Source organism: Balaenoptera acutorostrata, chromosome 3 (assembly GCF_949987535.1).
Source record: "Balaenoptera acutorostrata chromosome 3, mBalAcu1.1, whole genome shotgun sequence".
NCBI classification, from domain to species: Eukaryota; Metazoa; Chordata; class Mammalia; order Artiodactyla; family Balaenopteridae; genus Balaenoptera; species Balaenoptera acutorostrata.
Genome location: NC_080066.1, coordinates 75,012,219 through 75,022,237, shown reverse-complemented (window position 1 = coordinate 75,022,237; position 10,019 = coordinate 75,012,219). Strand labels below are relative to the sequence as shown.

At 46.7% G+C, this 10,019-nt stretch overlaps 1 non-coding gene across 1 annotated transcript; it reads right to left on the bottom strand.

Moving 5' to 3' along the window:
* Positions 1–461: 461 nt before the first annotated feature.
* LOC114238390 (U6 spliceosomal RNA) lies at positions 462–568 on the bottom strand. The gene has a single exon (XR_003623777.1). It is a non-coding gene; the product is annotated as a U6 spliceosomal RNA (small nuclear RNA).
* Positions 569–10,019: the final 9,451 nt, after the last annotated feature.

Sequence of the window (10,019 nt, the reverse complement as noted above, 5' to 3'; positions counted from 1 at the left end):
AGCAATTTCTGGCCAGACATCCTCACACCACAAACCCAAGAGGAGAAAGTGTCTGTGGCCCTGCATTCCCAGCTTAACTCCCAAGGTCACTCTTCTTGGACAAGCTTAATTGCCCTCCCTCCCCTTGAACCAACCATCATATGGGAAAGGGATATGTTGACTGATTTAAGCCAATCACAGCCCATTCCTGGGTTGGGGGTGAAGTCAATCTCACCCAAACCACACAAATAAGAATAGAGACAGAGGGGTAATTTTCCAAAGAAACTAGGTGTCCTGGTACCAGGGAGGAAGGGACTAAATACTGGACAGAAAGCAGTAGGTATCCCAGAGCTGGGACTTTCCTTGGGTGTGAAATTTAAGAGGGCACCAAAAATTCAACAAGTTAAATAATATTTTAATGCACTATTTTTAAAAACTGAACTAGCAAACTGCAGCCTGAAGGCTGGTTGCCTTTTTCTAAAAAAAATATGGAACTCTTCACAAATTTGTGTGTCATCCTTGCACAGGGGCCAGGCTAATCTTCTCTGCATTGTTTCAATCTGAGTATATGTGCTGCCAAAGCGAGCACCTGGCCGCCTGTTTTTATTACAGCAGCTGGGCTGCCTCCTTTGGGAGTTAGGCTCTGCCTCACGACTGCCTGCAAAATTGTTGATGTTCTAGAAGAAACTGTCTGGTCCCTGAGGCTTCCTGGAACCCAGGAATTGTGAGATGCTCTTTTCCTATGACAACTCTAAATTGGGCTCCTGACTCAGAGAGGTGTGGGAAAGCAGAGGATGCCCCGTGTCCCTAACAATTAAGATCAAACTCCATATTAACAGCACAAGCCATTCACTTGATTTTGAAGAAAGAAGAATGGTGGGAGGCCTTGGAGTCAAGCTAAGCCTCTGCCTAATATCTCTAGACCCGCACTCAGGCTCTTCCACCCCAAGCTGATGAGGGCAGGCTCAGCCAGCTTGCTGGCGATACAACGTGAAATCTGCTGGGGACAAATGGAGGAAGAGGCAGACCCTGTCCAGTTTGCTGCCAGACCAAGGCAGGCCTTGCTATTCTGTGTGGGCAGGTTATGGCTTCAGTTACTGAGCCAGGCTTTATCCTCTGTGACAGCTCATAAAAAATCAACAGTCTTAAATGCTATCAGAAGCTTGTGCCTAGAAACAGCTTGTGTTGATGAAAGGGAGAAAGGCATCTTTCCTTCTAATCGCATGTGTGACCAGAAAGCCAGTATTTCATTAACAGGACCACAGGTAACCAGTAGAAGTGACTAGTAACTCATAGGGAAGCCAAACATGTCACTTTAAATAACAATCTCTATTTACTTCTAAGAAACACATTCCTGGAAACATCATTAAGAGCCATTTGTCAGCTCTGTGACCCTGGTGAGTCAACTGGACACTTAACCATTTGGGTGCTCGGTCTCTCCAGGTGTGAGGTGAGGGACAGGACTTGAGTGATCATCTCTGAGGTCCTTTCCAGCTCTGGCATGCTACAGTCCTACCAGATGGGGGGTCATTTCCCTTCCCTCCCTTCCCAAGCAGAGGTAGGCAGCCCCATAACAGCTGTGGCGCCAGAGGACCAGGGCAGGAAACATGGTCAGGGCATAAAACCTGTATATACTGGCAAGTAGGACTGATGTGCAAAATAAATTTGCACTGTCACCTACTATTAGAACTTAGTTTAAAATAATCTCAGGGGGACTTCTCTGGTGGCACAGTGGATAATATTCCACGTTCCCAATGCAGGGGGCCTGGGTTCAATCCCTGGTCAGGGAACTAGATTCCACATGCATGCCGCAACTAAGAATTCACATGCCGCAACTAAGGAACCCATGTGCTGCAACTAAGGAGCTGGTGAGCTGCAACTAAGGAGCCCTGGAGCCGCAACTAAGGAGCCCGCCTGCTGCAACTAAGACCCGGTGCAACCAAATAAATAAATAATAAAAAGTATAAAATAAAATAATCTCAGGAATGTATTACATTCCCAAATAATTTTTTTCTACACACTTGTGATAGTTTGGGTCCTCTGAGAAGCAGATGCCAAGAGGGGAGGGGAACACCTGTGAGGGAAAAGGAGCAGGGGGAACTGGGGGAGGTGGAGAGAACCTCCAGGACCCAAAGCAGGTCTGTCAGCTGTGAAGGGAGAGGGGGATACAGGAAGGCTGGGGAGGAAGGGTCTCAAACCTACAGCACCATTCTAAGAATGTTTCAGATAGACTGAAATCATTTTCCTAGGGCTGCCAGAACAAAAGACTGTGGACCGGGTGGCTTAAAGAATGGAAATTTCCCCACAGTTCTGGAGGCTACAAGTCTGAGATCAAGGTGTTGGCAGGATTAGTTTTATTCCGAGGGCTGTCTTCTTGTCTTGTAGATGGCTGTCCTCTCCCTGTGTCTGCACTTCATCTTCCCTCTGTGTAGTCCTGTACCCTAATCTCCTCTTCTGATAAGAACACCAGTCATATTGGGTTAGGGCCCACCATCATGATCTCATTTTAATTTAATTACCTCTTAACAAGTCACATTCTGAGGTACTGGGGTTAGGACTTCAACACATGAATTTGGGGGGACACAAGTCACTCTGTAACAGACAGGTAGGGTGTCCTCAAGCCAAAGTTGCCCATTAGAGGAGCCATGCATCTCACAGCAACGGGACTGCATGAATATCCCCACCATGTTCTGTCCTTGGCTGGAAGCAGCCCACAGGAAGCTTGGCCTTGTGCAAACACCATGGTGGATTCAAAACGGCTGCAGCTGGGGCCTTCAGTTAATTATCCCCCTGCTGGCAGGAGATCTGTGGCGCATTTCCAAGCTCACCGCGACCTTCAATCTTCATTTACTAAATTGCTCAAGAAAAATAAATTGACTACCTATTAGGTACTAGGTGAGTGAGTCTCAACCCTGATTACATGACAACAAAATTAGCAGTGGAGATTTTGTTTTCCAGTGCATTTTTCTGGGCCCCATCTCTGCAGGGGGTCACTGAGCTTGAGAGCTGGTGTGCCAGGGGCTTGGGTGGGGAGGGTGCTGAATGGGGACAGCCTTTGCCCACTCGGAGCTCCGGGCCAGTGGATGAAAGTGACATCTTTAAAAGCCTCATGCACAGAATAGCGGCCACATTACCATGCCCTGGTTAAATCAGTAACTAGAATCAGCTGGAGGCAAGAAAGACTTGTTACGACTTATCAATCCGTAACAAATATAAAGTCCCACGAGGATAAGTTCAGAGACTCACACTCATCCTGCTTTCTCCCTCAGTTCTCCCTTGCCCGGAGCTTAATCTATCCTTCTTCCAGCTGAAACCAGGAGAAATGACTCAACTCAGATTGCCGTGGGATTCCCTGCAAAGGCCAAACCCCAGTACCAACATGTTCATTCCTACAGTGCATCCCCAGCTGCCCTCCAGCTTCATCTGGTGGCTACCATCTTGGCCGTGTTCACAAATCTCCAGTGTCATGGAAGCACATTCCCCTCCTATTTATAGCAAAGGGAAGAAAGGCTACAGGCTCTGGCCTCTGCCCTGACATGGAACGTGAAGGAAACACCAGGCTTTTCAGTCCCGTTTTGCCTTTTACCAGGCAGACCCCTTGGAGCAAATTATTTGCTCTCTCAACATCTCAATTTCCTCACCTGTAATTTGGAAGTAATAGTAACTACCTTGCAAAGTTTTTGTTGTGAGGATTAAAGAGATCACACAGGTAAGAATGTCTCCTACCACAGTGAGTTCATAGTTGGTACTTTATGAATACGAAGCCCCCCACCCCAATCATCAGAAAATTATTTTCTCTAGAGTTAGAACAAAAACTCTCTTGTCAAAACCACTGGGGAAATCAGAAAACTCCAGTTTCCACTGTCCTTGAAATTATCCCTTTTTACCCCATTTATATAGCTGGGAGATTCCACAGCAGCCAAAACCTACTCTCCGGGAAGGTCCTAATGTCAGTCTTTTCAACCTCATGTGAATTTCTACTTCTCTGGACATTCCTTCCAGAAGCATGGCATGATAACTATTCAGCCTCATCAGAGAAAAGAAAGGCTTTACCTCTTGGTAAAGAAAACCACATCAATAGCAAGGACCTTTCTGGTGGCCTCAAATCACACCAAATAGGTGTCCCCCTCGTACAAGGGTGGCTGCAGCTGGAATGGCAGTAGAAATAGGAAGGGTCATCACCCCAGAGGACTGCAAACATTTCCAGTAGGAAACATCTCTCTTCTTTCAAACTAAATCTTACCCTAGATACTGATATTTGTGAAACAGAAATGTATCCTATTTCATTAATATAAAAAATTTCAGTGCAAATGTATAACCTTTGCTCATTATAACCCAAAAATGTATGAACAGGAGACTGTGTTGAAATTAGGACATTAGATGACAGTTACATTTTCTATCATCTTCAGTAACTTGTTGTTTGGGTTGCTCAGTATCAAGGAAACCCTGCTGCACACTGTTAATGGTCCCAGGCTTTTAACAGCTCTTCTGGCAATCTTGGGAGACCCTTTGAGAAAACTGTCCCTAAAGCTTGAAGACATATATACCTATATAGCAAAAAGCACCCAGAAAGCACAATCATTGCTTAAATTATCTATAACATAATATTTTCCCATTGCCACATGTTTGCAATTCACTAGTTATCCCACAAGCGAGAATTACTCTGTAATGATGCATGTGAGCTTGGCCCAGCCTTGAATCCAGCGTGGTCCATGGGGCTGTGCTAAGACACATGCATAGCCTTGACTTTCACACAAGACCAGTGAGGAGTGGCAACCTTCCAGGTCAATACACACCGACAAGAGATTTCAATATATGCACAGCCGAGGGGACTTCCCTGGTAGAGCAGTGGTTAAGGATCCACCTGCCAATGCAGGAAGACACGGGTTCGATCCCTGGTCCGGGAAGATCCCACATGCCGCAGAGCAACTAAGCCCGTGCGCCACAACTACTGAGCCTGTGCTCTAGAGTGCACGAGCTACAACTACTGAGCCCGCGTGCCACAACTACTGAAGCCCACGCGCCTAGAGCCCATGCTCCGCAACAAGAGAAGCCACCGCAATGGGAAGCCCGTGCACCACAAGGAAGAGTAGCCCCCTGCTAGCAGCAACTAGAGAAAGCCCGCCTGCAGCAACAAAGACCCAACACAGCCAAAAAAAAAAAAAAAAAAATATATATATATATATATATATATATGCACAGCAGAGATGTTCCAACAAGATTTTTCCAAGGCCACAGAAGAAGTTCACATGGAACTATAAATTAATGTGCTCATACCTCCTATGGTTAAAATTACAATAAATCTGTTTGATTATTCTGTCTTTTATTACTGTTTAAAGGCACTTTCATTTTTTAATGAAATTTGACTCAAGAGTTTGCAGAGCCCCTGAAGCATCTCTGCAGGACCCCGATCCCGGCCCAAGCTGAGCCCAATACAGTTGGAGGAACCAGGCCCAGAGAAGCGCAGGGTCTTGCCCGGCTCACACAGCCCATTAGTGGCACAACTACAACGAGAACCTGAAATTTCAGCCTCCTTGGCGGTCAGTGCTCTTAGCACGACACCAGAGTCCTGGGAGGCTCCCTGTGTCCCACAGTAAGGGCAGCGGTAGACATCAGCACGTAGCCAAGCGTGAAATCCCTTCCCACCGGGGAGAGAAAATTCTTGAAATGACCAGTGGCTTTTATGACTCAGGCTGTGCTGTGGAGTGTGGAAAAATCATGGTTTGTTTGGTTTGGTTTGGTTTAGTTTTTGAGAAAGAGAGGAGCCAAGCTACATTACACCAAGGTGTGGTCATGCTGGGTCTGCGCTGGACCCCTCAGTAAATGTGGGGAGGGGATGCAACCACTGTGGACTGGAGCGGAAGGTGGGAGATTGGGGGCTGGCTTTGAGTCTGGGCCAACAGAAGGGCAAGCCCAGGAGGCCTGGGGCAGCAATCTCTCCATCTGCCAGACAGTCGCAACAGCTATTCTAAGCACTGGCCTGAGGCCAGCCTTGATTGATTTCAGCAATAAAATAACATGTTCCAAAGCTCATCTGTTTTGGACCATAAATGACAGAGAGAGCTATTACAGAATGTCAAATTTGTCCCTCTGTTTGGGACACATCTCTGTATTAATACTTGTTTGGCCTCTACAAGTGATTCATGTGGGGCAACAGAATGACTAAGTCACTGTCAGAATAATTTACTCACATCTCTCTCATCATTATTGTACGTTCTCTCCTAGAGCCAAACATTATTCATGTGTCTCTCTGACCATGTGAATATTAATGTCACCGAAGGGCTCTGTTTTCTCTCGGCTGAGCTGAGACATGGTAAACATGAGAATAAAATGCAAAGTGTTTCCAACGATGGTTATGAAGCCCTGTGGTTAAAGGGTCAACCTACATTTTCTAATCATGGAACAAAGGAACGATGACCAAACTTGGAATTAATAAAGAAATTCCACCTCTGTCCACACCTCAACTATTTCAAAGGCCTTTCTAGTGCTGCCTCAGTGAAGCCAATTTTCCCTCCTACCCACAGGCATCTTCTCACTGCCCCAGGCTCAGGAAGCAACTGGGCACCTTCCACTTTGTTCAGACTCCCCTTCCTTCAGGCAAAAAGAACAGAAACCCTCTCCAACTAGCTCAACAAAAAACAAGGACTGTGTTGGAAGGAAACTGGGGTTCTCTCGGGAAGCTGAGCTCATGAGAAGACAGGGCATACCTGGGGGACCAAGAGTTCCTTCTCTAAAGAGGTACATTTTCAACAATTTAAGGAGACATGTTTGTAGGAGGGTCACTGAGCTTGTGTTGGAAGGTTAGAGGAAAAAGTGTGATATCAAGAAAGAGTTTGACAATAAGTACAATCCCACCTGGCACTGCATCATGGGGAGGTAGTTATGTGACACATGAAATCAACACTTCATCTACTTCTACCTGTGCCACGTGGCCATTCTTCTGTTCAAATCTGGTTAAAAGCATGGACTGTGTCACACACCCAGTGATCCATCCAAACACAAGGACTGCAGCCTAAATTCCAAATACCAGAGACTGAAATCTACAGCTTTGCCTAAGAGAACAGCTCTATCCTTGAACCTTTATTGTGGTTTGTTTTTTTTTTTGTTTTTTTAAATTTATTTGGCTGCATTGGGTCTTAGTTGCGGCACACAGGATCTTCGTTGAGGCATGTGGGATCTTTCGTTGTGGTGCACAGGCTTCTCTCTAGTTGTGGCATGTGGGTTTTCTCTCTCTAGTTGTGGCGCGCAGGCTCCAGGGCGTGTGGGCTCTGTAGTTTGCGGCACACGGGCTCTCTGGTTGAGGTGCACGGGCTCAGGAGTTATGGCGCGTGAGCTTAGTTGCCCCATGGCATGTGGGATCTTAGTTCCCCGACCAGTGATCGAACCTGTGTCCCCTGCATTGGAAGGCGGATTCTTTACAACTGGACCACCAGGGAAGTCCCTATTGTGTTGCTTTGTACAGGGCATTCTCTGTACTAATTTGCTGTGGTCATAAAGCAATTAACAAAACAGCTTACATTTGTATTTATTTTCTATTCTATACTTTTCTGACACACGTTTTTTTTCTCTTCAAAACCCATTCCTTTAAAGAAAAAAAAAAAATCTGTTGGAGAAGTATGTGTTACAAAAGACCAAAAAACACCACCACCAACAAAAAACTGTCTAACAGCTGACATGCCAATGATCAAACCTGTGGCTTGTAGAGAAGGTGGTCAAACAGTGATATACAATGTACCTATGTCCACCCACCAGCACTTCAGGGCCTACCCTCAGCCAGTCCCCAAGCTCACCATCAGACACTCAGGGCCAGGCTTTCTGATGTTTTAGTGTTCCCCAGGGTTAGACTGTGGCCACACTCTGGCCCCCAGAAACCCCCAAACTGCCTAGAATCCAGTTAGCTTCTCTCTTTACTTTTCTCAGTTGTTTCTTCATAGCTTGCCATGTCCTGCTCCTTTTGGGGGGCAATTTTATGACTTCATGTACAAGTAGTCTTGCTCTATGATTGCCCCCAAAATGGAAGACCTAAGGCTTGTATAGGGTGAAAAGGAAGCTTTCCATCATTAATGCAGCACACACCAGTGCTGTTGTGGTGTGTTCCCTCATGCTTGGAGGGATACCCCATGTGTACATTTGGATTTCAGGTTTTGTTTCTTCAAAAGATGGGTGCATTTTTCCAAGATACTACTAAAAATATAAATGGAGAATGTTCATGAGTGGAGGAGAGCGGAGTAGTTGCCTAGATGTCTGATGGGCAAGGGATATGGGGGTAGTTTGAAAAGAAAGGGGACATGGGAAGAGCAAGAAATTTGGCCTAAATGGTTGTCGCCACAAGGAAGATGGCTAGTGTCTAAGCACGACTTGCCATGTGAATAGGAAAGAAAGACACATCTCATTTGAACTAACACCCCTGGAGCTGCAGGTGGTTTCCTTGAGGGGTAGGGGGGTTGTTAGGTACAACCACCATGTTGCTGGAGATGGTATTTCATCTCTTGCACAAGGGAATATTCTATTGAAGTAATGGCCCTGGAGGGACAACTGGTGGCCTTGACCCACCAGCCATGGAGCTGTCAACCCTGGACCCACCCTCTTTGTCAGGTTTTCACAGGACTGTTTGCCCCAACCCTGCTTAGAAATGGGGCACTGCATCTGTCTTCGGCCAGCCTATCGTTGTTAAGAAAAGTAAATGGAAAAGAAAAAAAAGGAGAACAAAGAAGCCAGGGAAAGGAGAAGAGCCCAGATGAACTTCCTTTCAAGACTCCCTTTGTGCCAGGCACATGCTTCCCATCGGGCACCTGAGAATCCACTACTGTCCCGACAACACGGGAGTTGGTATTACTCTGCCCTTCAGACTAGAGGGGAAAGAGAGGCTCAAGGAGTTAAATGACTTGCCCAGGGACACACAGTTGACTAGTGGCAGTGCCAAGATTCCACCCTGAGGCTCTCTGACTTTAAAGCTCGTGAGCACTCATCACTGTTCCCACTCCTGGGGATTATCTCATTTTTCTTGTCTGGCTGTCAAGGAGACCTTGCAATTCCCTCAAGTCTCATTCTTTCCATTACCATCACCCTCACACGGCAACACAGATCAGGCGCTGCCAGCCCATGGTCAGCAGTCACCCCCTGCCGATGGCTGTCGCACTATTGGTCCTTTAGGCCAGCACACCACCTGCGCATCCCATCCATTCCACCCATAAGATGACCCAGGCCATCTCCATGACCTCCTGCTCCCACTCACTTTTGCTCTGGTCCCACCTCCACTGGACTCCCGATAGCCAAAGAAGACAGCTAAAGGGACAAGAAATACACGGTGAACAAAACTGTCAGCACCCCAGAAATCCATGGGAACTAAGAGGCACACCCATGGCGGGACAGCACCTACAGGGAGGAGAAGGCCTGGAGCCCAAGAAGTCTGTCTTCCCAGCCTTCTCTGCTGACTTCCTCCCCCATGGCTGGGGCCCGCTCAGCCTGCGTGGGAGAGGACCCCCTGTCTATAGAGCCTGGCCCTGGCGCCCCTTAGAGGCCACAGAGCACAACCCCCATTCAGTCCAGGAAATCACTTTGCCACATCATCTGTAAGGGGTTCTTCAGCCTTGTTGATCTGATAGCTCCAGTGACAGGGAGCTTACTACCTCTTTCCACTGCCAGACAACTCTCACCATCAGAAAGACCACACCACCGTTCTCACTCATCTGTAGTCCTGACCTTCTTACCTAGATTTATGAAAATGACTCTTCATTTTCCCATAGGTCTTCTCCTTTAGAAGCTAAGCATTCCCGGGACCTTCAGTATTCCCTCGTAGGGTGTTTTCAGGGCCCCAGGACATCTCAGTGTCTGTTCTGGGATATCCTCCAGTGTATTGAAGTCCTTTTTAACTTTCAGCACCCAAAACTGAACCCTGTGCTCCAGACTTGTTTGCCCTGCAAACGAAGGATGGAATATTTTTCATCCAAACACCATTCTCCTATTTTTAAAAAATATATTATCAATTATTTTCTGGTTATTGGATACAAATACTTGCAACAAGATTCCAAGGCTTGAAT